This window comes from Hyla sarda, chromosome 8 (assembly GCF_029499605.1).
Source record: "Hyla sarda isolate aHylSar1 chromosome 8, aHylSar1.hap1, whole genome shotgun sequence".
In the NCBI taxonomy this organism is placed as follows: Eukaryota; Metazoa; Chordata; class Amphibia; order Anura; family Hylidae; genus Hyla; species Hyla sarda.
Genome location: NC_079196.1, coordinates 20,758,240 through 20,782,374, shown reverse-complemented (window position 1 = coordinate 20,782,374; position 24,135 = coordinate 20,758,240). Strand labels below are relative to the sequence as shown.

General features: G+C 47.3%; 1 protein-coding gene across 1 annotated transcript in view; it reads right to left on the bottom strand.

The window, feature by feature from the left end:
* MGAT5 (alpha-1,6-mannosylglycoprotein 6-beta-N-acetylglucosaminyltransferase) overlaps positions 1 to 22,044 on the bottom strand; it is a 138,604-nt gene extending 116,560 nt beyond the window's left edge. Inside the window, exon 1 of the mRNA XM_056536619.1 lies at positions 21,799 to 22,044. The gene's annotated coding sequence lies outside the window, so the exon portion shown is untranslated. The remainder of the gene's footprint in view (positions 1 to 21,798) is intronic.
* Positions 22,045 to 24,135: the final 2,091 nt, after the last annotated feature.

The window sequence follows — 24,135 nt, the reverse complement described above, 5'->3', positions numbered from 1 at the left end:
AACTCCAGCACAGCTGCATCTATGCATTTCATTACTGTAACTGGGTCATGTGATGATCGGTCTGACCCAAAGAAAATCAGTGTGTAGTGTGTCATAGGAAGTAATCAGTCCTCCAACTCTGGCTGTATACAACTACTGCTGCTATCTCTATGGGATCAGGATATATAATAGTTATACACCTCCCCTCCAGCACTATCTGAATACTGCTGCTCTCTCTATGGGATCAGGATATATAGTAGTTATACACCTCCTCTCCAGCTCTATCTGTATACTGCTGCTCTCTCTATGGGATCAGGATATATAATAGTTATACACCTCCCCTCCAGCTCTATCTGAATACTGCTGCTATCTCTCTGGGATCAGGAAATATAGTAGTTATACACCTCCTCTCCAGCTCTATCTGTATGCTGCTGCTATCTCTATGGGATCAGGATATACAGTAGTTATACACCTCCTCTCCAGCTCTCTGTATACTGCTGCTGCTATCTCTATGGGATCAGGATATATAGTAGTTCTACTACTACATAAAAGGTGTAGCTGTGCAAATCACAGTAAAACCTAATTTTTATCAAGATTTCGATCAAACTCCACACCCTCTCTCTGCAAATCCAGAGGATTTTCTGCTACAGTGTTCGATCGCACCGGTGAATGGAAACAGTCAGCAAGTATGCAAAGGAAAAAATACTAAAGAAAAAAATAAAAAACAAAAATAAAACAAAAAATCCTATAATTACAAAGCGGGGAGAGGTCTGAAATATTACAGCAGCTGCCAAGTGTAAATCATTGTTTCTGACAAGTCGGTCTGAAGCGGAGGGGAGCGTGCGGCAGCTGAGTACACAGGAGACCTACAAAAAGGAAAAGGCGCTGCTTCTCCCAACAAAAGGAGCGGGCGATGGCCCAGATAAGCGAGGAGCTGGCGGGCGAGATTACACAACCTGAAGCTGCGACACCGGAGCAGATAAGAGAGCGAGAGACGGAACTGTACAGGGTCACACAAACATGTCACCCGGAGCCACCCGAGTGTGACTGTCACCACAATGGCCGGAGTGAGCGATGATCCCGCGACACGTCGACTTCATTGTTTCCGACAAGGAAAAAAAAAAAAATTATTATCAGTGTGATCCAAGCTGTAAAATTTGAGCACTATAAATAATGACCCATGTATACACGGATGTATTTATACCAGCGCTTCCCAACCACGGTGCCTCCAGCTGTTGCAAAGCTACAACTCCCAGCCGTTGGCTGCCCAGGCATGCTGTGAGTTGTAGCTTTGCAACATGGCCATGGCGCCCTTTATTGAGGACCTGTTTGCTCACAACTTGTATTCATAGTCAGAATGGTGACACCATAATATTCATAAAATCCCAGGAGAAACAGAGGAACAGAGTTGCTTAAACCCCTTAAAGGGGAACTTCACCTGAAAACTAATATATAAATTAAATATATATATTTAAATGTTTGTTTGTTTGTTTGTGTATATATATATATATATATATATATATATATATATGTGTATATATAAATGTATATATATATATATATGTATATGTGTATATATATGTATATGTGTATATATATGTGTATATATATATGTGTGTGTGTGTGTGTGTGTGTGTGTGTGTGTGTGTGTATATATATATATATATATATATATATATATATATATATATATATATATATATATATATATATATATATATATATATATATATATATATATATATATATATATATATATATATATATATATATATATATATATTATTCGAGATGAGCGAACTTTCAGTAAATTCGATTCGTCACGAACTTCTCGGCTCGGCAGTTGATGACTTATCCTGCATAAATGAGTTCAGCTTTCAGTTGCTCCGGTGGGCTGAAAAAGGTGGATACAGTCCTGGGAAAGAGTCTCCTAGGACTGTATCCACCTTTTCCAGCCCACCGGAGCACCTGAAAGCTGAACTAATTTATGCAGGAAAGTCCTCAACTGCCGAGCCGAGAAGTTTGTGACGAATCGGATTTACTGTAAGTTCGCTCATCTCTAATATTATATATATTATATATATATATATATATATATATATATATATATATATATATATATATAATATATATATATATATATATATATATATATATATATATATTTTTTTTTTTTTTTTTTTTTTATTTATTTAATAATATTTTTTTTTTTTTAATCAACTGGTGCCAGAAAGATTTAGGGGTACTCCGGTGGAAAACAAACAAACAAAAACAAACAACTCTTTTTATTTTTTTATTTAATTAAAAAAAAATATTTTTTTTAATAAACTGGTGCCAGAAAATTACGGTAAACAAATTTATAAATTACTTCTATTTAAAAATCTTAACCCTTTCAATACTTATCAGCTGCTATATGCTCCACAGCAAGTTATTTTCTTTTTTAATTTCTTTCCAGTCTGACCACAGTGCTCTCTGCTGACACCTCTGTCCATGTCAGGAACTGTCCAGAGCAGGAGAGGTTTGCCTTGGGGATTTTCTCCTGCTCTGGACAGTTCCTAAAATGGACAGAGGTGTCAGCAGAGAGCACTGTGGTCAGACTGGAAAGAAATTCGAAGAGAAAAGAACTTCCTGTGGAGCATACAGCAGCTGATAAGTACTGGAAGGATTAGGATTTTTAAATAGAAAAGTCATTTACAAATCTGTTTTACTTTCTGGCCTCAGTTGATCGTTTTCCAGGGGGAGTACCCCTTTAAAAACATAACTCCGATCATGAACCGGCGGCAGGATTGGATTAAAACTCCCGGCAACGTCGTAACCCAAGACTAGAGCAATCAGGATATGGATTTGCAAAAAGGCTCATGTAAGTCTATGGTAAATCCAGCAAATCCATAACCTGATCTCTGCAATCTCGGGCTATGAAGTTGCCGGAAGATTTAACCAGATATCCTGCCGCCAGCTCGTCATCGGAGTTACGCTTTAAAAGGAATACTGTAGTGGAATATAACTTATCCCCTATGCGAAGGAAAGGGGATAAGTTATAGATAGCGGGGGGTCCCAGCAGTCAGACCCCCTAGGATCTCCTAAACGGGGCCGCGGCAGTCCGCAGGAAGAGGGCGGAACGCCCTCTTCCTGCGGACTGCCGCGGCCCCGTTCAGGAGATCCTAGGGGGTCCCAGCACTCGGACCCCCCCGTGATCTATAACTTATCCCCTTTCCTTCGCATAGGGGATAAGTTATATTCCACTACAGTATTCCTTTAAGGGTACGGTCCCACGTGGCGCTTACGCAGCATATTTCACGCTGCGCAAAAGGGAAATACACTGCGTAAGCGCTACGTGGGACCGTACCCTAAAAAAGGGGTTGGTCTAGGATTAGAAAAAAAAAAAAAAAAATGCTGCTTCTTTCTTGCAAAAACAGCAGCACTCCAGTTCACAGGTTGGGTGTTGTACAGCAGCTCTGCTCCGTTCCCCTGAATAGAGCCGAGCTGCAATACCAGAAAACCCGAGGACAGGTGCGGTGCAGTTTTTGCAGGAAAGCAGCAGAGGGTTTTCTAATCCCGAATAATTTAGGATTTACTAGTAACTTACATTTTTATTTTTTTCAATGACTACTTAAATTTGACTTAAACTTTTTTTTTTTTTCACTTGTTGAGGTCAATTTTTTGCGCCATTATTTGCGGCTTTCATCAGTACCAATTTTGCATTCATGGAACTTACCACTAATAAAATATTTTCTAGGATGTGATTAAATAAAAATCTTATTGCTTTTATTTTAAAGGGGTTATCCAGGGAAAAAAATAAAAATAATAATAATAATAAACACATATATATATATATATATATATATATATATATATATATATATATATTAGGGATGTAAGAAAAAAATCGATTCTCGCGATAATCGCGATTTTTCATTTGCCGATACAGAATCGATTCAAAATATTTTTGAATCGATTCTTTTAGGGATGTGGAATTTTTAATAAAACGCACTTTATCTTACCTGCCAACGAGCCCGCGGAGCTCCGGTACAGTCCGGTACAGGTGTTCGGTCCCCGGGCTGTATTCTTCTTACTTCCTGTTAGTCCGGCACGTCACATGGAGCTTCAGCCTATCACCAGCGGAGGCGGGACATCGCTGCGGCCAGTGATAGGCTGAAGCTCCATGTGACGTGCCGGACTAACAGGAAGTAAGAAGAATACAGCCCGGGGACCGAACACCTGTACCGGACTGTACCGGAGCTCCGCGGGCTCGTTGGCAGGTAAGATAAAGTGCGTTTTATTTTATTTTGCAGCCCGGACGGGATAACATGAGAAAAGTGAGCACCGGAGTACTAGATCGCCGCTGTCAAAGCTGACAGCGGCGTCTATTGGGATCTATGAATGCTCCCAGGTGGGCGATATATCGCGATGTATCGTCACCTAGACGGTATCGCGATATATCGCGATATATCGAATCGCCAAATTCTTGGCGATTCACACCATATATATATTTATTATTATCTTTTTTTTTTCCTGGATAACCCCTTTAAATAAAAATCTAATTGCTTTTATTTTAAGCACATCCTAGAATATATTATATATATATATATAATATAAAATATATAATATAAAATATATAATATATAATATATAATAAATATTAAATATAAAATATAATTATATTTTATATTTTATATATTTTATATTTATATATATATATAGGCTCCAGAAAGTTAAACAGATTTGTAAATTACTTCTATTAAAAAATCATAATCCTTTCAGTACTTATGAGCAGCGTCCGGAAGTTTATTGTTCCGAACGCTGTGTGCGGGCTTCCGTGTTCAGGGCCGCCCCCCTCGTGACATCACGCCCGCCCCCTTCGGCCATCGCGCCCCCTTTCCATAGACTTTCGCTGAGGGGGCGGCCCTGAACGTGGAAGCCCGCACACAGCGTTCGGAACAATAAACTTCCGGACGCTGCGAGCGGAGTTTCCGACACAGGGCAGCGGAGTACCCCTTTAAGGTTGTTCTTTTCTGTCTAAGTGCTCTCTGATGACACGTGTCTCGGGAAACGCCCAGTTTAGAAGCGAATCCCCATAGCAAACCTCTCCTAAACTGGGCATTTCACGAGACAGGTGTCATCAGAGAGCACTTAGACAGAAAAGAACAACCTTAACTTCAGAAGCTCATAAGTACTGAAAGATTTTTTAATAGAAGTAATTTATAAATTTGTTTAACTTTCTGGAGCCATTTGATTAATATATATATATATATATATATATATATATATATATATATATATATATATCTGAATAAAAGTTTTTTCCTGGATAACCCCTTTAAACTTTTACTGCGAGGAATCAATTTTAACCTTTTTAACAATGCGGCAATGCCAAAAAGGTTTCATTTTGTTTACTTTCTATAACAGCCGTTGCCTGTCCGGGCATGCTGGGAGTTGTAGTTTTGTAACATCTGGAGGTTCGCAGGTTGGAGACCACTGGCGTACAGTATAGAGTTCCAGCGCAGGCGGCCCGCAACAAAGAGGAGGAGGGCAGTGCTTGCAGGTGACATATGTGAGTAGTACCCCGCTGGGCTGAACATTAATTTGGGGGGGGGGGGGGGAGCAGAACAGCGCTGGCGGGTAACATGATTTGGGGGGGGGGGGGGGAGCAGAACAGCGCTGCTCTGGGCTGATAATTCATTCCCAAGGGGGAGGGGCCCGACCGGTATTGCGGTATGGGGAAAATTCATATTGTGCAGACCAAAAATTTCGGTATTCGGTATGAACCGGTATATACCGCCCAGCCCTACTCCAAACTATGGCAAAACCACTCAGCATGCTGGGAGTTGTAGTTTTGCAACATCTGGAGGGTGGCAGTTTGGAAACCACTGCTCTAGAAGAACAATCCTAGGAAAGAAGCAAAAACGAAGAAGGGTACCAGAGTTATTTTTGGGTTCCTACTACATTTCTTCTTTCCCGGGAAGCTCATACGTCATTTAGCAGTTTAAAGAAGGGACAACAACATCACCACGGGTCTTGTAAGCCGATATCCTGACGCCCGCAACGCGGCTTTATTCAAGTGAATGGGAGACAGCTGCAGTACCTAGAACAGCTGCTGCAACGAAAAAGTACGAAGTGTGCTAGTACCAGTACATGTGACAAGGCTGCGGCGCTCGAGCGTCTAAAGTCGGACCCCTGCCGATCTGACATCGGAGGCCTATCCTGGGGCAAAATCCATCAAATTCTGAAAGCCAAAAATTTCAACTTGGCAAACAAAAACGCTGCAAAACAACATGAGGAGCGCTCTGGTCCCGTTCCTATGTTTGCATTCTCTTCCTCATAGATTTGATTCTCAAAAACTGTATCGTTCAACTAAACGGGGGCAATACAGCAGAGAGACGAGCGCAAGTAAAACACTGACCGGCCTGGGTGCTGCACACCACCAATACAGTGATCCCTCAACTTACAATAGTTTCATCATATAATGGTCTTTTCTGGATCATTGTAACTATAAACCAGACAACATACAATGTACGGACCGTCCAGATCTGTGAAACCTGTCAATGGCCGAATGATCTGACCAATCAGAATGGGCAATTACTGGTAAAACCCCTGTATTACTGAAGTGTATGCACTGACTGGTGTCTGGTAGCGCCCCCTACAGTACAGGGAGGTATTACATGTTCTGTACTACTCTTTTCCTGTATTACTGAAGTGTATGCACTGACTGGTGTCTGGTAGCGCCTCTATACAGTACAGGGAGGTATTACATGTTCTGTACTCTTTTTCTGTATTACTGAAGTGTATGTACTGACTGGTGTCTGGTAGCGCCCCCCTACAGTACAGTGAAGTACTGTAGGGGTTCTTTACTACTCTTTTCCTGTATCAGGGTTAGCTGCTCCTTTGAACACCAGGTGAGGGCGGCTCCATATTACTTTTTTTAGGACATTGGACCCTGAAGAAGCTCCTGTCCTCTACATAGACAGTGATTACAGCTCCAGCAGATCTTTATTACTTTTATATGTAAGGATTTGCTTTATCTATATTAGTTATCTACTTATTTTTTTAATCCTCACTTTTTTCCCCCATTTTTGGATGACATTTTGGGGCTTTAGAACAAATTACCAGTTTTCCATAGAGTTATGGTTTCAACATACAAAGGTTTCAACTAGGGATCAACCGAAATCGATTTTTTAGGGCCGATACCGATACTCTCACCATTTAGTCTGATAGCCGATAACTTATACCGATATTCCGGTCCCAACCGGGCCCCACAGAAGCCGCTGCAGATCAATGATTTAAAGTGGGCGCTTTAAATCAATGAACTGCAGTGGCTTTTGCGGGGCCAGAGACCGCCGCCACCACCCGCTTCTCTCCCCCTGCCTGTCCTGGGGTCCTCCCTAGTCCTACCACCACCGCCGCCGCTGCCCCATTGCCTCCCCCATCCCCGGTTTTATAATTACCTGTTCCTGGGGTCCGTGCTTCTTCTGGCTCCTGCGCGTCCTCCTGAGCTGTCACTGTGAGCACTGACTGTGACGTCGCATTGAGGACGTCACTCGTCATTGCGCTGCGCAGGACGCCGCAGGAGCCAGAAGTAGCGCAGACCCCGGGAACAGGTCATTATAAAACCGGGGATGGGGGAGGCAATGGGGCAGCGGCGGTGGTGGTCTCTGGCCGGGGCAGGGCATTATTGGCACATCTGCAAGTTAATTGCCGATACCGACAATATCCAAAATCGTGAATATCGGCCGATAATATCAGCCAAACTGATAATCGGTCGATCCCTAGTTTCAACATACAATGGTCATCCTGGAACCAATTAATATTGTAACTTGAGGGACCACTGTATCTGTGGTTTGTCCTACAGCTGAGTAAACCCCTTTATCATAATCTGAAGCAGCAAATCTTCTCCAAATTCTTCATGACTCAGGGTAAGGTTATAAGTAGCGTATTTAATGCCCTAGAGTGACCGCCCCTAAAATGTGCCCCCTACTGTGCACGTGCGTCTGCTCGGAGCAGCAATCCGCAGCTACAAGCAGACACACAGTAATCTGCGAGTAGACACGCGCATCCGCTTTAGGCCCAGATCAGGGAGCAGCGGCAGCCATGTCTGTGAATACACTGCGCATGCCCGGTCCGTAGCGCATCTGTAGCGTCAAAATAAGCTGCTGATGCGCTAAGTGTGACCATCCCCTAAATGTGGATTTTGGGTGGAGAAATGCAGCAGATTATACACCACAGACTGTGTAACTAGCCTTAGGGTATATTTACACGGCAGAATTTTGTAGAAGAATTCCGCCAGGAATGTACTGCCCATTACTTTCAATGGGATTCCACTGTCCCATTCAGAATACTCCGCTTTACTCAGAAATATAGGATCAGGTTTATAATTTGCCAAATTCCATGGCAGAATCCCAATGAAATGAATGGGGCTTGAATTTCAACAATTATGTGTTCTGAGAAAAACTGAAATTCCTTCACAATTCAGCAAAATTTGCAAAAAAACAAAACAAAAAATACACAACCTTAAAAAGGGGTACTCTGTCCCTAGTCCCCCGCAATCTCTCCTGCAGCACCCCCATTCTTCAGCTGCACGGAGTGGAGATAGCTCTGTGGCTGATGACGGGCGATACAGGGGCCGTAGTATTGTGATGTCACGGCCCCGCCCCCTCAATGCAAGGCTATGGAAGGGTGCGTGGCAGCAATCACAATACTCCGGCCCCCGTATCGCTCTGGACACCTGCGATCAGACATCTTATCCCTTATCCTTTGGATAGAGGATAACATGTCTAGGGGCAGAGTACCCCTTTAAAAAGTGATTTCTGCCGTAGGAAAACCAATTTTTCTGCCCTATGTTCACACAGAGACTAGATTTTTCCGCTGCAGAAATTCCACCGTGAGAACATACAGTCAAGGGCGTAAATGTTGGCACCCCTGAAATTTTCAAGAAAATGAAGTATTTCTCACAGGAAAGGATTGCAGTAACACATGTTTTGCTATACACATGTTTATTCCCTTTGTGTGTATTGGAACTAAACCAAAAAAGGGAGGAAAAAAAGCAAATTGTACATAATGTCACAAAACTCCAAATATGGTCTGGACACAATTATTGGCTCCATAACTTAATATTTGGTTGCGCACCCTTTGGGATAAATAACTGAAATCAGTGGCTTCCTATAACCATCAATAAGCTTCTTACACCTCTCAGCCGGAATGTTGGACTCTTCCTTTACAAACTGCTCCCGGTCTCTTATTGGAAGGCGCCTTTTCCCTACAGCAATTTTAAGATCTCTCCACAGGTGATCAATGGGATTTAGATCTGGACTCATTGTTGCCACTTCAGAACTCTCCAGCACTTCCCATTTCTGGGGGCTTTTTGACGTATGTTTGGGGTCATTGTCCTGCTGGAAGACCCAAGATCTCAGACACAAACCCAGCTTTCTGACACTGGGCTGTACAGTGCGACCCAAAATCCGTTGGTAATCCTCAGATTTCATGATGCCTTATAGACATTCAAGGCCCCCAGTGCCAGAGGCAGCAAAACAACCCAAAACATCACTGACCTCCCCCATATGTCACTGTAGGTGCTGTGTTCTTTTCTTTGTAGGCCTCATTCTGTTTTCAGTAAACAGTAGAATGATGTGCTTTACCAAAAAGCTCTTTCTTGGTCTCATCTGTCCACAAGACGTTTTCCCAGAAGGATTTTGGTAAAATGTAGTCTTGGTTTTTTAAGTTAAGGGTGCCAATAATTTTGTCCAGTCCATTTTTGGAGTTTGGTGACATTATGTCCAATTTGCTTTTTTTCCTCCTTTTTTGGTTTAGTTCCAATACACACAAATGGAATAAACATGTGTATAGCAAAACATGTGTTACTGCAATCCTTTCCTGTGAGAAATACTTCATTTTCTACAAAAATTTAAGGGTGCCGACATTTACGGCCATGACTGTATGTGTGTGTGTGTACGAGTATGATATAGAGATATAGAGAGAGAATATATATATATATATATATATATATATATATATATATATATATATATATATATATATATATAAAATTAGAGATGAGCGAACTTACAGTAAATTCGATTCGTCACAAACTTCTCGGCTCGACAGTTCATTACTTAACCTGCGTAAATTAGTTCAGCTTTCAGGTGCTCCGGTGGGCTGGAAAAGGTGGACACAGTCCTAGGAGACTCTTTCTTAGGACTGTATCCACCTTTTCCAGCCCACCGGAGCACCTGAAAGATGAACTAATTTATGCAGGAAAAGACATCAACTGCCGAGCCGTGAAGTTCGTGACGAATCGAATTTACTGTAAGTTTGCCATATATTATATACACACATACATACATACACACATACACACACACACACTTTTTTTCCTGCAAGAGCTATACCAAATTGGTTGTCACCCAGCTTTCCCAGAAACAGAATTTTTATTTATTTATTGATTGATTTTTTTTGACAACCAGTTTGGCCGCCATTAGCATCCTCAATAAGGCTTCTCAGACTTCTCAAGATGCACCAAATTTTGCAGCAAAAAAAAAAATTTAATTTTTTTTTTTTTAAAAAGCAGGGCTGGCGAACTAGTTTGCTGGGTTGATACCAAAGTCAGTGTTTCCAAACCAGGGTACCTCCAGCTGTTTCAAAACAACAACTCCCAGCATGCCCGGACAGCCAACGGCTGTCCGGGCATGCTGGGAGTTGTAGTTTTGCAACAGCCGCAGACACAATGGTTGGGAAACACTCACCCAAGTATTTTAGATAAGGGGAAGGAAAAGATGGGTGTTACGGCAAATGAACAGGTAAATCCAACAGCCGCACAAGACTTTCCGCCGGGACAGTAAAATTTGCCAGTTTTTCCCGTTACCTGCAGGGTGACAGCAGCACCCACTCCCCTCCGTTGCCCTCGGCTCACCCTTGATCCCACTAGTACGAGTCTGGTAATTCTCAGAATAGCGGCTTGTGATGCCTTTCGCTTTGTAAAAAGGGAAAATTAATTTCCCGGCGGGGAGAACTTTGGAGTGTCACAATCCGGAGAGATTTAGAAGCTGCGGTATACATCGTATGACTCTGGCGATTCCTGAAAAATAACTTCATAGTCGCCGGAGTCTTCTCACTCGAAGGTTTCAGGAAATAATGTAATAAGGGATGTGGCAAATTGTGAGAAGTAGAATCTATGAACACATATGGGGGGGGGGGGGGGGGGGGACATATATTGCGGCACAACGAATCTCCCTGTGCACTCTCATACCTATTCCATATGCCCTGTATACTCCCTGATATCAATGCTCTGAAATATACCGATCAGTGACTTCTGTGGAACAAATAAAACAAACTTTGGCTGTCTGGACATGCTGGGAGTTGTAATTTTGCAACAGCTGGAGGTACACCGGTTGGTAAACACTGGTTTAGGCCTCGCCCTGAAGGCCACAATAAGCTGGGTTTTTTAATGGGTTTAAGGGGTACTCCACTGGAAAACACACACACATACATATATATATATATATATATATATATATATCTTGTATATGTGAATTATATATATATATATATATATATATATATATATATATATATATATATATATAAATTTAAATTAATTTTTATATATTTAATTAAAAAATAATATATAATTATTTTTATATACTACTACTATTATAATTATTTTTATATACTACTACTATTAATTATTTTTATATACTACTACTATTTTTATATACTATTTTATTATTATTTTTATATACTATTATTATTATTATTATTATATACTATTATTATTATTATCATTATCTATCATCATCATCATCATCATTATCTATCATCATCATCATCATCATCATCATCATCATCATCATCATCATCATCATCATCTTTACTATTATTTATATATTATTTTTTAATAATAATAATAATAATAATAATAATAATAATAATGATATTATTCCAAACAAGGAAGTGGCACTCCAAGGTACAAGAAAATTAGTGCCATTATTCACTAGGGATGTAAGAAAAAAATCGATTCTCGCGATAATCGCGATTTTTTCATTTGCCGATACTGAATCGATTCAAAATATTTTTGAATCGATTCTTTTAGGGATGTGGAATTTTTATCTCCTGACGCCTGGAACAGCATGTCCTGTCCTGGGCATCAGGAGATAAAAGTTCCACATTTGTGGAGCCGGGCAGGCCGAATCTGACACGGCGTCGCTCTGGGTGTATGGAGCGGGCTCCTACTCGTGCCCGCTCCGTACTATGCGACCCCCGGCTGATTTCAGTAGCCGGGGGCCGCCGCTAATAGCCAGCATGCGGCGATCGCCGCGGCTGGCTTTTAAAGGAGTACTCCGGTGCACACTTTTCTCATGTTATGCAAAATAAAATAAAACGCACTTTATCTTACCTGCCAACGAGCCCCCGGAGCTCCGGTACAGGTGTTCGGTCCCCGGGCTGTATTCTTCTTACTTCCTGTTAGCCCGGCACGTCACATGGAGCTTCAGCCTATCACTGGCCGAGGCGGGACATCGCTGCGGCCGGTGATAGGCTGAAGCTCCATGTGACGTGCCGGGCTAACAGGAAGTAAGAAGAATACAGCCCGGGGACCGAACACCTGTACCGGAGTGTACCAGAGCACCGGGGGCGCGTTGGCAGGTAAGAGAAAGTGCGTTTTATTTTATTTTGCAGGACGTGATAACATGAGAAAAGTGAGCACCGGAGTACTAGATCGCCGCTGTCAAAGCTGACAGCGGCGTCTATTGGGATCTATGAATGCTCCCAGGTGGGCGATGTATCGGGATATATCGCGATGTATCGTCACCTAGACGGTATCGCGATATATCGGGATATATCGAATCGCCACACTGGTATCGCGATTCACACCCCTATTATTCACCCATCAAGTAAATGCCTGATATAAATCAACTGTGGTGCCAGAACGTTAAACAGATTTGTAAATCAACTTCTATTTAAAAATCTTAATCCTTCCAGTACTTATCAGCTGCTGTATAAAAAGAGGAAGTGCATTTCTTTTTGAATTTCTTTTCTGTCTGACCAGAGTGCTCTCTGCTGACACCTCTGTACATTTTAGGAACTGTCCAGAGCAGGAAAAATCCCCATAGCAATTCTCTCCTGCTCTGGACAGTTCCTAAAATGTACAGAGGTGTCAGCAGAGAGCACTGTGGTCAGACAGAAAAGAAACGCAAAAAGAAAAAGAACTTCATGTGGAGCATATAGTAGCTGATCAGTACCGGAAGGATTAAGATTTTTAAATAGAAGTAATTTACAAATCCGTTCCACTTTCTGGCACCAGTTGATTTAAAATAAGATGTTTTCCAGTGGAGTGCCCCTTTAATGAATCGATACAAAGCCTTTCATAAAAACCATCTCTAATGCAAAGAGACACGAGATAAAGAAGCGGCGGACATTTATGCCAGGAATGCGAGGCGCTCTATGCAGGACAAGTGGCTGCGGGCGCGTCAGCGGACAACGTGCCGGCTCTACCAGGAGCTTAAAAGGGGTACTCCACTGCTCAGCATTTGGAACAAACTGTTCCGAACGCTGGATCTGGCGCCGGGAGCTTGACGTCATAGCCCCGCCCCCTCGTGAAATCCCGCCCGGCCCCTCAATGCAAGTCTATGGGAGTGGGCGTGACGGAGGTCACGCCTCCTCCCATAGACTTGCATTGAGGGTGCAGGGCGTGACGTCATGAGGGGGCGGGGCTATGATGTCATGAGCTCCCTGCTATGACGTCACGAAAACAAAATACGTATATTCCACAGCTCAACTTTTACGCGAGGATTCCTCTCCTATTTCTCAGTGTGAACGCACCCTTAGAGAGACCGGGAGAGAGAGAAGTCTCTCGGGGGCCAATGCGGCGGGAAGCATTCACCAGGACCGGCTCTAACAACTACAGTAGTTTGAAAAGCCCAAGTGGTGGGATTGTGCCCCCTGCAAAAGTTTTATGCTGCCCGCCATATGGGCAGCATATCAGAGGTGACACTGACCAATGACCTACACAACAGATTCCCATCCAGTGTGCCTCCAGCTGTTCCAAAACTACACCTCCCAGAATGCCCAGAGAGCAAAAGGCTGCAGAAATTCTGTAGTACGATTGGTGCAGTAGAATCCAACTGAAAAGAATTGGAGGCTGCTGCACCTCATTTTCCGCAGGAGAACTCTATTGGTATTGTGCCTGGGAAATACTTGGTGTGAATGGGTCCTAGTGTCCACAATACTGACCACACAGGTTTTACTTCCAGGACCTGACAGCCACAGGTTTCCTTCCGCAGACTGAATCGGTAACATTCTGCCCACGGATATGCGGTATCTGCTCCTTATTAACGTTATCAGAATATGAGATAGACATTTTAGAGATTGATCGATGAAACAGATAGAGATAAATATAAAATAGATAAATTAATAGCTAGAATAATAAATACAACTGAAACAGATCGATGAAGAAACATTTACACCACGGCGCCAAAAAAACTATCTGCTATTTCTTCTGAACGGACAAGAACAGTCATAGGAATCGACACATTATATATATATGAAATCAGGTAAAACTCTAAACTCTCATTAGGATCAATATATATATATATACACAGTGGTCCCTCAAGTTACAACATTAATTGGTTCCAGGAAGACCATTGTATGTTGAAACCATTGTATGTTGAGACCAGAACTCTATGGAAACCTGGTAATTGGTTCTAAAAGCACCAAAATGTCATCCAAAAATAGGAAAAAGTGAGGATTAAAGAAAAATAAGTAGATAACTAATATAGATAAAACAAGTCCTTACATATAATAGTAATAAGGATCTGCTGGGAGCTGTAATCACTGTCTATTTCAGTGTTTCCCCCAAGCAGGGAGCCTCCAGCTGTTGCAAACCTACAACTCCCACCATGCCCGGACAGCCAAAGGCTGTCCGGGCATGCTGGGAGTTGTAGTTTTGCAACTGCTGGGGGCACCCTGCTTGGGAAACACTGGTCTATGTAGAGGACAGGAGCTTGTTCGGGGTCCTGTACAGTACATGCAATGTCCTAAAAAAGTAACATGGAGTCGCCCTCACCTGGTGTCCAAAGGAGCAGGTAACCCTGGTACAGGTAAAGTATATAGAACATGTAATACCTCCCTGTACTGTAGGGGGCGCTACCAGACACCAGTCAGTGCATACGCTTCAGTAATACAGGTGTTTTACCAGTAATTTGCCCATTCTGATTGGTCAGTTCTTCCGGCCATTGACACGTTTCACAGATCTGGACTGTCTGTATATTGTATGTTGAGTCTGGTTTCAAGTTACAATGGTCCAGAAAAGACCATTGTATGATGAAACTATTGTATGTTGAGAGATATATATATATAGATAGATAGAGATTATATATATATATATATATATATATATATATATATATATATATATAGAGATATATATATATATATATATATATATATATATATATAGAGATATATATATATATATATATATATATATATATAGAGATATATATATATATATATATATATATATATATATATAGAGATATATAGAGATATATATATATATAGAGATATATATATATATATATATAGAGATATATAGAGATATATATATAGAGATATATATATATATATATATATATATATATATATATATATATATATAGAGATATATATATAGAGATATATATATAGAGATATATATATATATACATATATATATATATATATATATATATATAGAGAGAGATTATATATATATATATATATATATATATATATATATATATATATATATAGAGAGAGAGAGAGAGAGAGAGAGATGAGATTATATATATATATAGAGATATCTATATATATAGAGATATCTATATCTATCTATCTATATCTATCTATATCTATCTATCTATATCTATCTCTATCTATCTCTATCTATCTCTATCTATCTCTATCTATCTCTATCTATCTCTATCTATCTCTATCTATCTCTATCTATCTCTATCTATCTCTATCTATCTCTATCTATATCTATCTATATCTATATCCCTGAAGTCACCAGACTGGTCGAGATGCCAATAACCCGACACGACTACTGATGGCGCTGTCCTGGGTTTTCTAGGCTTCTCAGAGCATCATATCGTGGGCAGAGAAAGACCTGTAATCCTTTATGAGATGCCAGCGCAGGGCAGTGCCCACACCAGTGGTTTCTTATTTAAAGAAACCTTTACATAAGATCTTAGTTGGATAGGTCATAGAACGTTTCCAAACCAGGGTGTCTCCAGCTGTTGCAAAAACTACAACTCCCAGCATGCCCGGACAGCCGTTGGCTGTCCGGGCATGCTGGGAGTTGTAGTTTTTGCAACAGTTGGAGGTATCCTGATTGGAAAGCACCGAGTTATGACATCTGGTTCATACCATACAATGTCCTATACGTGAAGTTGATGCACGCTCGCCCTCCACGATCACTCGCACTAAACACACAAAACGTATAGGAAACTATAGTATAACCTGCTGGACAGACGGGCGGCCGGGTGCCCAGAGTAAACCGCGAGGGGTTAAAGATTACATTACATCCATGGTCACATGTCATCCCCATTCAGCTGTATCCTGCTGTAGGCGACACAATGTTACACAACTGCTGGAGAGCCACAGGGGATGATCCCTGACACATTGTAACAGAAGTCTACATTATGGAGTATCACACTATAAACACTAACTAATAAGAAATAAGTCACAAACTGCAAACTCACACTGCAGGGGTCAAAGGGCAATAGGAGGTTCGGGGGCAAGAGGGCAGACGCCGGGGTCAGTAACTGTATAATGGGTCATGATGTGGTTGGAGGACAGGTGTAATGGGGGGTGGAGGGTACAGATGGGGGGGGGGGGATTTGCACCTCTTATTGCACAAGAGTGGTACTGTGGTGTAGAGTAATGGGGGGCACTTAGATGTAAGGCCAGAGTGCAGTGCGCCAGGGGTGTCTACTAAGCAGTCATTTTTATTTTATTTTTTGTGGGGAGTGCAGTAAGGGAGAGGGGATGCACCGGGCAGAGGGGAAGGGGGGAGTGGGGGAAAGAGAATGCACTGGGTCAGCGTGCACTGAGGGAGGGGGGGATGCACCGGGTCAGCGTGCACTGAGGGAGGGGGGGATGCACCGGGTCAGCGTGCACTGAGGGAGGGGGGATGCACCGGGTCAGCGTGCACTGAGGGAGGGGGGGATGCACCGGGTCAGCGTGCACTGAGGGGGGGCACCGGGTCAGCGTGCACTGAGGGAGGGGGGGATGCACCGGGTCAGCGTGCAGTGAGAGGGGGGGCGGATGCACCGTCAGCGTGCAGTGAGGGGGGGGGCGGATGCACCGGGTCAGCGTGCAGTGAGGGGGGGGGGGAATGCACCGGGTCAGCGTGCAGTGAGGGGGGGGGGGGGGGAATGCACCGGGTTAGCGTGCAGTGAGGGGGGGGGGGGGGGGGAATGCACCGGGTCAGCGTGCAGTGAGGGGGGGGGGGGGGGAATGCACCGGGTCAGCGTGCAGTGAGGGGGGGGGCGGATGCACCGGGTCAGCGTGCAGTGGGGGGGGGGGGGATGCACCGGGTCAGCGTGCAGTGAGGGGGGGGGGGATGCACCGGGTCAGCGTGCAGTGAGGGGGGGGGGATGCACCGGGTCAGCGTGCAGTGAGGGGGGGGGGGATGCACCGGGTCAGCGTGCAGTGAGGGGGGGGGGGAATGCACCGGGTCAGCGTGCAGTGAGGGGGGGGGGGAATGCACCGGGTCAGCGTGCAGTGAGGGGGGGGGGGGGGAATGCACCGGGTAGGATGCACTGGGTCAGTGTGCAGTGAGGAGGATGCACTGGGTCAGTGTGCAGTGAGGAGGATGCACTGGGTCAGTGTGCAGTGAGGAGGATGCACTGGGTCAGTGTGCAGTGAGGAGGATGCACTGGGTCAGTGTGCAGTGAGGGGGGGGGAATGCACCGGGTCAGCGTGCAGTGAGGGGGGGGGGGAATGCACCGGGTCAGCGTGCAGTGAGGGGGAATGCACCGGGTCAGCGTGCAGTGAGGGGGGGGGGGGAATGCACCGGGTCAGCGTGCAGTGAGGGGGGGGGGGAATGCACCGGGTCAGCGTGCAGTGAGGGGGGGGGGAATGCACCGGGTCAGCGTGCAGTGAGGGGGGGGGGGAATGCACCGGGTCAGCGTGCAGTGAGGGGGGGGGGGGAATGCACCGGGTCAGCGTGCAGTGAGGGGGGGGGGGGGGAATGCACCGGGTCAGCGTGCAGTGAGGGGGGGGGGGGAATGCACCGGGTCAGCGTGCAGTGAGGGGGGGGGGGGGAATGCACCGGGTCAGCGTGCAGTGAGGGGGGGGGGGGAATGCACCGGGTCAGCGTGCAGTGAGGGGGGGGGGGAATGCACCGGGTCAGCGTGCAGTGAGGGGGGGGAATGCACCGGGTCAGCGTGCAGTGAGGGGGGGGAATGCACCGGGTCAGCGTGCAGTGAGGGGGGGAATGCACCGGGTCAGCGTGCAGTGAGGGGGGGAATGCACCGGGTCAGCGTGCAGTGAGGGGGGGGGGGGGAATGCACCGGGTCAGCGTGCAGTGAGGGGGGGGGGGGGGGGAATGCACCGGGTCAGCGTGCAGTGAGGGGGGGGGGGAATGCACCGGGTCAGCGTGCAGTGAGGGGAGGATGCATCGGGTCAGCGTGCAGTGAGGGGAGGATGCACCGGGTCAGCGTGCAGTGAGGGGAGGATGCACCGGGTCAGCGTGCAGTGAGGGGAGGATGCACCGGGTCAGCGTGCAGTGAGGGGGGGGGGGGGGGGAAATGCACCGGGTCAGCGTGCAGTGAGGGGGGGGAATGCACCGGGTCAGCGTGCAGTGAGGGGGGGGGGGGAATGCACCGGGTCAGCGTGCAGTGAGGGGGGGGGGGAATGCAGTGGGTCAGCGTGCAGTGAGGAGGATGCAGTGGGTCAGCGTGCAGTGAGGAGGATGCAGTGGGTCAGCGTGCAGTGAGGAGGATGCAGTGGGTCAGCGTGCAGTGAGGAGGATGCAGTGGGTCAGCGTGCAGTGAGGAGGATGCAGTGGGTCAGCGTGCAGTGAGGAGGATGCAGTGGGTCAGCGTGCAGTGAGGAGGATGCAGTGGGTCAGCGTGCAGTGAGGAGGATGCAGTGGGTCAGCGTGCAGTGAGGAGGATGCAGTGGGTCAGCGTGCAGTGAGGAGGATGCAGTGGGTCAGCGTGCAGTGAGGAGGATGCAGTGGGTCAGCGTGCAGTGAGGAGGATGCAGTGGGTCAGCGTGCAGTGAGGAGGATGCAGTGGGTCAGCGTGCAGTGAGGAGGATGCAGTGGGTCAGCGTGCAGTGAGGAGGATGCACTGGGTCAGCGTGCAGTGAGGAGGATGCACTGGGTCAGCGTGCAGTGAGGAGGATGCACTGGGTCAGCGTGCAGTGAGGAGGATGCACTGGGTCAGCGTGCAGTGAGGAGGATGCACTGGGTCAGCGTGCAGTGAGGAGGATGCACTGGGTCAGCGTGCAGTGAGGAGGATGCACTGGGTCAGCGTGCAGTGAGGAGGATGCACTGGGTCAGCGTGCAGTGAGGAGGATGCACTGGGTCAGCGTGCAGTGAGGAGGATGCACTGGGTCAGCGTGCAGTGAGGAGGATGCACTGGGTCAGCGTGCAGTGAGGAGGATGCACTGGGTCAGTGTGCAGTGAGGAGGATGCACTGGGTCAGTGTGCAGTGAGGAGGATGCACTGGGTCAGTGTGCAGTGAGGAGGATGCACTGGGTCAGTGTGCAGTGAGGAGGATGCACTGGGTCAGTGTGCAGTGAGGAGGATGCACTGGGTCAGTGTGCAGTGAGGGGGGGGATGCACTGGGTCAGTGTGCAGTGAGGGGGGGGATGCACTGGGTCAGTGTGCAGTGAGGGGGGGGGGATGCACTGGGTCAGTGTGCAGTGAGGGGGGGGATGCACTGGGTCAGTGTGCAGTGAGGGGGGGGGATGCACTGGGTCAGTGTGCAGTGAGGGGGGGGATGCACTGGGTCAGTGTGCAGTGAGGGGGGGATGCACTGGGTCAGTGTGCAGTGAGGGAGGGATGCACTGGGTCAGTGTGCAGTGAGGGAGGGATGCACTGGGTCAGTGTGCAGTGAGGGAGGGATGCACTGGGTCAGTGTGCAGTGAGGGAGGGATGCACTGGGTCAGTGTGCAGTGAGGGAGGGATGCACTGGGTCAGTGTGCAGTGAGGGAGGGATGCACTGGGTCAGTGTGCAGTGAGGGAGGGATGCACTGGGTCAGTGTGCAGTGAGGGAGGGATGCACTGGGTCAGTGTGCAGTGAGGGAGGGATGCACTGGGTCAGTGTGCAGTGAGGGAGGGATGCACTGGGTCAGTGTGCAGTGAGGGAGGGATGCACTGGGTCAGTGTGCAGTGAGGGAGGGATGCACTGGGTCAGTGTGCAGTGAGGGAGGGATGCACTGGGTCAGTGTGCAGTGAGGGAGGGATGCACTGGGTCAGTGTGCAGTGAGGGAGGGATGCACTGGGTCAGTGTGCAGTGAGGGAGGGATGCACTGGGTCAGTGTGCAGTGAGGGAGGGATGCACTGGGTCAGTGTGCAGTGAGGGAGGGATGCACTGGGTCAGTGTGCAGTGAGGGAGGGATGCACTGGGTCAGTGTGCAGTGAGGGAGGGATGCACTGGGTCAGTGTGCAGTGAGGGAGGGATGCACTGGGTCAGTGTGCAGTGAGGGAGGGATGCACTGGGTCAGTGTGCAGTGAGGGAGGGATGCACTGGGTCAGTGTGCAGTGAGGGAGGGATGCACTGGGTCAGTGTGCAGTGAGGGAGGGATGCACTGGGACAGTGTGCAGTGAGGGAGGGATGCACTGGGTCAGTGTGCAGTGAGGGAGGGATGCACTGGGTCAGTGTGCAGTGAGGGAGGGATGCACTGGGTCAGTGTGCAGTGAGGGAGGGATGCACTGGGTCAGTGTGCAGTGAGGGAGGGATGCACTGGGTCAGTGTGCAGTGAGGGAGGGATGCACTGGGTCAGTGTGCAGTGAGGGAGGGATGCACTGGGTCAGTGTGCAGTGAGGGAGGGATGCACTGGGTCAGTGTGCAGTGAGGGAGGGATGCACTGGGTCAGTGTGCAGTGAGGGAGGGATGCACTGGGTCAGTGTGCAGTGAGGGAGGGATGCACTGGGTCAGTGTGCAGTGAGGGAGGGATGCACTGGGTCAGTGTGCAGTGAGGGAGGGATGCACTGGGTCAGTGTGCAGTGAGGGAGGGATGCACTGGGTCAGTGTGCAGTGAGGGGGGGGATGCACTGGGTCAGTGTGCAGTGAGGGGGGGGGGATGCACTGGGTCAGTGTGCAGTGAGGGAGGGATGCACTGGGTCAGTGTGCAGTGAGGGAGGGATGCACTGGGTCAGTGTGCAGTGAGGGAGGGATGCACTGGGTCAGTGTGCAGTGAGGGAGGGATGCACTGGGTCAGTGTGCAGTGAGGGGGGGGTGCACTGGGTCAGTGTGCAGTGAGGGAGGGATGCACTGGGTCAGTGTGCAGTGAGGGAGGGATGCACTGGGTCAGTGTGCAGTGAGGGAGGGATGCACTGGGTCAGTGTGCAGTGAGGGGGGGATGCACTGGGTCAGTGTGCAGTGAGGGGGGGGATGCACTTGGTCAGAGTGCAGTGAGGGAGGGATGCACTGGGTCAGAGTGCAGTGAGGGGGGGGATGCACTGGGTCAGAGTGCAGTGAGGGGGGGGGATGCACTGGGTCAGGAGAGCTCTGAGCTGGAAGGCCAGTGTGCAGTGTGACAGCTGAGGGGCAGTGCTGGGCTGTGCTCCGGGTCTCCTCCTGTATGGGCTGCACGTCGGGGTGAGGAGCCGCTTACCTGACGCTGACTGTCACGTCTGGGTGATCCTGTAGCATCCTTTCCCGACACAACACACGCCTCTCCCGGGTACAGCGATCACAACCCGGAGCGGACATCGTCCCCATGGCCCATCAGTCCCCCGCCGTGTGTCGTACAATCCCCGGGTAAGGAGAGACCACGATCACCCTCCGTCCTCATACCCTGCACAGCGCTAGGGCGAGCGAGGGCGGGACCCAATGCACCTCACACCAGAGAGAGGCCGAGCCACCAGCAACAAAACAGGGGTGTGCTCCATAACACAATGCGTCCCAGTGCGGGGAGAGCGGCGGGAACAAGGAGAGCGATCTCCCCCTTCTAGTACAGCCATTTGGTACAGGCTGACAGCCAGATTGACGGATGGTTTATCCAATGGTGAAAGGGAACAGCAGTACTCTAACCAATCAGAGGCGTGGGGCGGGGCCGGCGGCTGCCTGTAATCTGCCTTTATGGAGATAAACTCATTCAGTGTGTGAAGGGCAGATGGGGCGGTTGTGTGGAGCTGTGATTATTGGCGATGAATAACCGCAAGAGGAGAAATATGAATGTGAACAAGGTCCTAAATCCAATACATCAAGTATAAAGCAATGTTTCAGAGCAAGGATGCCTCCAGCTGTTGTAAAACTACAACTCCCAGCATGCCCGGACAGCCATGCTGGGAGTTGTATTTTTGCACCTTGATTTTGAAACACTGGTGAAAAGAGAGAATCGGTGCTGGCCACTGTATCAGGTGCACTTATCAGGTGCTTGTCGACACAAATAGCTAATCAGCTAATCGCATGGCAGCAATTCAATGCATTTAGGCATGTAGGCTTGGTCAAGACAACTCGCTAAGCTTCAAACCGAGCATAGGAATGGAGAAGAAAGCGGATTTAAGGGACTTTAAACGTGACATTGTTTTTGGAGCCAGAGGGGCCCATTTGAGTATTTCACAAACTGTTGATCTAGTGGGATTTTCACCCATAACCATCCCTGGGGTTTACAGAGAATGGTCCGAAAAAGAGAAAATATCCAGTGAGAGAAAGCTGTGTGGAAGAAAATGCCTTGTTGATGTCAGAGGAGAATTGGCAGACTGGTTCAAGAGTACACAAAGGCAACAGTAACTTAAATAACCACTGGTCACAACCAAGGTCTGCAGAGTACATCTCTGACTGCACTAGATGTCCAACCTTGAAGCAGATGGGCTACAGCAGCAGAAGATCACACTGGGGGCCACTCCTTTCCGCTAAGAACAGGAATCTGAGGTATTAGATTGTGTAATGGTGTGGGGAGCAGGGCCGGCCTTAGGTGTCCAGGCGCCCTGTGCCCCCCCCCCTCCCCCCCCATAAATATACACAAAGAGGAAAAAAATCTTTATAACAAATATTATTTTTTTAATTACAGATAATTTAAGTGCAAGTGCGGACAAGTACAATAATAAATAACTGGATTGACTGGTAGCAATCATTTATAGCAAACACATTAAATACAGAAAAACTGCTAACTGAGATAATATATGCGCAAATGCAATAATAACTGGGAACATTGGTGGACAAAATCTACTCCTCCTGACAAGTAATATTAATCTAAACCTCAAAATACAACTTTACGTGCTCATCAATCACGTTGTTCATGTCCAACATCTTCAATACAACTCCCCTGTCCCCCTTAATCAGTCCCCTGCCCCCCTTAATCAGTCCCCTGCCCCCTAAATCAGTCCCCTGCCCCCCTTAATCAGTCCCCTGCCCCCCTTAATCAGTCCCCTGCCCCCTTAATCAGTCCACTGCCCCCCTTAATCAGTCCCCTGCCCCCCTTAATCAGTCCCCTGTCCCCCTTAATCAGTCCCCTGTCCCCCTTAATCAGTCCCCTGCCCCCCTTAATCAGTCCCCTGTCCCCCTTAATCAGTGTCCTGTCCTCCTTCATCAGTCCCTGTCCCCCTCAATCAGTCCCCTGTCCCCCTTAATCAGTCCCCTGTTCCCCCTGTCCTCCTTAATCAGTCCCCTGTCCCCCTTACTTTTGAAGGCTGCTGCACTGCTCCCTGAAATCAGCTTGTAGAGCACCAGCCACCGCCTTCACACTGCACACAGGGATCCTTCCGCAGCTCTCTGTGAAGGCGCGCGCAGTACTTGGACACTGCCCGCGCCCCCAAGCTCCTCCTCTACGCTCCAGACCTTGCTTCCTCCTTCAAAGCAGCTGCAGCCTGCAGCCCGCTTCTCCCCATCTTCGGCCGGCCTGTTACACTGCGAGCTGTGTCGGCCACCCGGCGCCCCTGTTGCTATGGCGCCCTGTGCGGCCGCACAGCTCGCACACCCCAAAGGCCGGCCCTGGTGGGGAGACATT